The 4,380-nt window shown below is 51.8% G+C and overlaps 1 protein-coding gene across 3 annotated transcripts in view; it reads right to left on the bottom strand.

Moving 5' to 3' along the window:
- The window catches only part of Rfx2 (regulatory factor X2), a 68,069-nt gene extending 66,250 nt beyond the window's left edge, over positions 1 to 1,819 (bottom strand). For 2 of the 3 annotated variants that reach the window (XM_008836919.3, XM_017799133.2), the window contains exon 1: positions 1,615 to 1,819. The gene's annotated coding sequence lies outside the window, so the exon portion shown is untranslated. The remainder of the gene's footprint in view (positions 1 to 1,614) is intronic. The other variant, XM_017799131.2, reaches the window with a different exon arrangement.
- Between the last annotated feature and the right edge of the window lie 2,561 nt (positions 1,820 to 4,380).

Here is a 4,380-nt window from a genome sequence, read left to right as displayed (position 1 = left end):
AGGGAGAGGGAGAGGGAGAGGGAGAGGGAGAGGGAATCCTAAAGACATCCTAAAAAATGGGATGAAATCTCTAGACAGGCAGGCAGCCCCAAGCTGCTAGCGCAGTGAAATTTCCCGGCTCCCTCCCTGGCTGGCAGCCCAGAGGTTAAAATGAGGAGAAGTACCCTAGGCATAGCCACCACCACCACTTTAGTAGCTTGTCCTGGGCAGCTGAGCTCCCTGGGGGGCCAAGGAAACAACCTCCCGCCTGTGGGAAGGGGCTAGGAGTCCAACACCAAGTGTTTTGGGGGTGTGCTGTGCACGGGGAGGGGTTAAGCACACAAGCTTGTACACGCACTTCCCCGGCCTCAAGAGAAAGCACCAGCCCGCTTTTGGGGCTATTCCACCAAATAGTTCATAGATTTTTTTTTTTTAGTTTCAGTTTTCTGGATTCCCGATCTTTGCGGAGAGAGATGTGTGTGCACGAGTTTCCTGGGCAAGCGTGGGAAAATATCCGAGGACCCGGGATCCCCCAAACTCAGCGATGAAGAAGAGAGGACGGGGTGTCTGAGGACCCCTCAGCGGCAGGATTTGAGGTGCAGAGGGGAGAACCGAGGCCCCAGGAAGTTTGAGCCCTGGGGAGTTTGGGAGTGGCAAAGAAAGTGCGAAGGAAAAGTGGGATTCCTTCCAGAACGAAAGCTTTGCGCTATTTTAGTCAAAGCTGGAGAAAGGGGTTCCGGGGTGGATGCCCCCAAATCCAGTATGCCTGGAGTCCCAGTCACTCCATATTTCTGAGGGTTGGGGTTGAGACGCACAAATTTGGGATGAAACAAAAAAGGTCCCTGGAAGTCAAATTCAGGGGTGAAAGAAGGGGTTTCCAGGGGCCCCGATTTCAGAAGAGGGACGGCGTCCTGCGATTTTCAGACTCGGGGGGAGAGAAAGAGAGGAGCCGATGAGCAGCCCCCCTAATTCGGTCTTCAAGGACTTAAAGGTGAGAAGCCCATTTCGGGGAGCTCCCAAGTCACGTTTTGGAGAGTAAAACTGAGAAGCGGGTTTGTGGGATCTGTCAGTTCAAGCTTTGCGGGAAATGAAAGCGAGGCGCTCCTTTGGGGCGCCCCCCACATTCAAGGCGTTTCAGGATAAAACCTCCAGGGAGGGGGGTCTTCGGAAGGTCCCCACCCCTCAAAATTAGATTTGGGGATGTCAAGAGTGAGAAGAAGTCCCTGTATTTCACAAAGTTTGAAGAGTCTGAGAGGGGTCTCTTCTAATGCACGGCATTTCAGATAGGGACCTTAGGGTCAGTCCCCCAAAATTCAGATTGGGGGGTCAAAAGCGGAAGAGGTCCCTGCACACTTAACTGAGTTTGAGGAGCCAGAGAGGATGCCCTCAATCCAGGGCGTTTCAGATGGGGGTCAGCCCCCAATAACTCAAGTCGGGGAGCTCCAGAGCGAGCAAGGTTCCCGCACTAGGAGTTGGCAGACTTTGCGAGGGGTCCCCCAAGTCCGGCGGCCAGGAATCCGGGTGCCCCGCGGAAGTTCGCTGAGGAGTCGGGGCGCTGCGACCTCCGGGACCCCCCCCAGCGGGGTCCCCACCGCCCGGCCCTGCTGTCGGTTCCCAGCTGCCCGCGGCGCTCACCTGGAGTTCGGCGGCGAGTTCGGGCTGCGGTTCCCGCGGCGGCGGCTGCGTGTCGCCCGGCGTTGGTAAGTAACAGTCTCCACGGCTACAGTATCTATGGCGGCGGCTCCTCCTCCCGCTCCACCGCCCGCTGCGCGCCCGCACCCTGCTCCGGCCCGCCCGCTCGGGTCTTGCGCTGCCCTCAGCGAAGCGGGGCGTTGCACCCGGCAACAGTTACCAAGCTGTACGCCCCGCCCCCCAACGGCCCGCCCACGCCACACCCATAGCCGCCCCCAACCGCCTCAGGAAGGGCTTGAGCTCACTTCATTGGCTACATGCAGTGCCTGTCACAGAGTGGGGCGGTGCCTCTGCGAGAGACTGGACCAATTGCTATGGAGGAGGGCGGGGCCTGGAGGGAGGGGCGCGAGGCTGTGGAAGGGTTGGTTCGAGGGAGGCGCGCGAGGGCAGCGGCAGGTGACTGGAAAGCCCGTTTTTTTTCTCTTTTTCTGAGGAGTTTCAGCGATTCACTGTCTGTCTAGGAGATCAGCAGAATCTGGCCTCCTACTTGTTTTTTTCATGCTCCAAAAACTGAAAATTCCTTCTTTTTTATTTTATTTTTTTAAAAATTGACCTTAGCCGGGTGTGGTGGCTGGCGCACGCCTTTAATCCCAGCACTCCGGGAGACAGAGGCGGGCGGATCTCTGTGAGTTCCAGGCCAGCTGGGGCTACAGGGAGATCCTGTCTCAAAAAGATAAAAAAAAAAGAAAGAAAGAAAGAAAGAAAGAACAACAAAACCCCTCACACACACAAAAATTGACCTTAAACTCACTATATAGCAAAGGCTGGCCTTGATCTCCTGATCTTCCTGCCTCCACCTCCTGAGTGCTCGGATAACAGGTGTGCAGCACTCCCGGCTAAGCTAACAACTTTTAGATAGACAGACAGATGGATAGATGGACAGATAGATGGATATATAATATATATCATACATATGATAATTTTTTATGTGTATGTATTTTGCCTACATGTATGTAGATGAAACCCGAATCATGCAGTGCCTGCAGAGGTCAGAAGAGGGCGTTTGACCCCCTGGAACTGGAATTACTGACGGTTGTTAGCCACCATGTGGGTGCTGGGAACTGAACCTGGGTCCTCTGAGAGCAGCCAGTGCTCTTAACTGCTGAGCTGGCTCTCTGGTCCCAGATTTGAACATTTTAAAGTATTATTTCTTGTGCACATTGGAAGGTCAGGGGGCACCTTACCAGAAGTGGGTTCTCTTATCCCACCATGTGGGTCCCAGGGATTGAACTCAAGCAGACTTGGTGGCAAGCTTCCTAACCCACTGAACCCTCTCACCAGCCCTTCCATATTTTATGTCAAACAGTAACAATATGGGCTGAAGGCCTGGATGTGAATGACCTTGGGCCTTGCACCTTTACCCAGACATTTTCTGGGAACCTTAAGCAACTTTGTTAATATGTTCTACCTTCCTGTAGCCCTGTGAGCTAGGTTTTTATTTTATTCATTGTAATCTTGTCCAATGGAAACTGGGTTGTAATCCTGTCTCAGGGAATATCCTACCATCTTCATTTAGGTTCCTTAGCAACCATTTAAAAATACATATATTATTTTTATTTTATGTGTATGAGTGCATTGCTTGCATGTATTTAAGTGCACCTGTGTCATGCAATGCCCAAGGAGGTCAGAAGAGGGCATCAGATCCCCTGGAACTGAAATTACAGACGGTTGTTGGCCACCATGTGGATACTGGTCATTGAACCTGGGTCCTCTGCAAGAGGACCAGTGTTCTGGTCAGTGTTCTTAATCGCTGAGCCAGCTCTCCAGCCCCATTAACAACCATTTGAGGATAACAGGTTCCAACCCCACCCAAATCCAGCTCCACCAGCTTTTTAAAAAATTACATACTTTTAGCTGGGTGTACGCCTTTAATCCCAGCACTCGGGAGGCAGAGGCAGGCAGATCTCTGTGAGTTCAAGGCCAGCCTGGTCTACATAGTGAGTTCCAGGACAGCTGGGGCTACAGGGAGACCCTGTCTCAAAAAAATAAAAAAAAATTACATACTTTTGTTTTCCCAAAGCTTCCTATGGTTCCACTGCCTAGGACATGTTGCAGGTACAGTCAGGAAAAAGGGTCTGAAAAACCCTCCTGAAACTGGACCATCTACTGGGTTTTAAAAAAAAAGAGAGAGAGAGAGATAGGGGCTAGAGAGCTGGCTCAGTGATTAAGAGCACTGGCTACTCTTGCAGAGGACCCAGGTTCGATTCCCAGCACCTACATGGTGGCCAGCAACCATCCATAACTCTAGTTCCAGGGGATCCAACACCCTCTTCTGACCTGCTTGGGCACTGCATGACACAGGTACATTTTCACACATGCAAACAATGCGTTCGTACACACAAAGATAAAAATATTTTAAAAGATAGGTAGATGGATGATAGATAATATAATGACTAAAAGAGGAGCTGTCCTCTTTGGTGCAAACAAGGCTGAACACTAGAGGGCATTAGAGACCGAACGCTGCCGAGGGTCAGATGCAGAGCTGCCACAAGCCTTGTGGACCCTACTGTGCTGACTGCAGATTTCCAGCCAGGCTGGCGCCGCCTCCCTGTTTCAGTGTCTGGGGAACGTGAATCAGGTGATAGATGGATGATAGCAAGATTTGACATGATCAGTTCAGTGGAATTCTCAAACTGTCATTTGCTTCCTTCCTTCCTTCCTTCCTTCCTTCCTTCCTTCCTTCCTTCCTTCCTTCCTTCCTTCCTTCCT

This window comes from Nannospalax galili, unplaced genomic scaffold, assembly GCF_000622305.1.
Source record: "Nannospalax galili isolate Female #2095 unplaced genomic scaffold, S.galili_v1.0 scaffold77, whole genome shotgun sequence".
Lineage (NCBI taxonomy): Eukaryota > Metazoa > Chordata > Mammalia > Rodentia > Spalacidae > Nannospalax > Nannospalax galili.
This window is presented reverse-complemented; position numbering and strand designations above follow the sequence as displayed.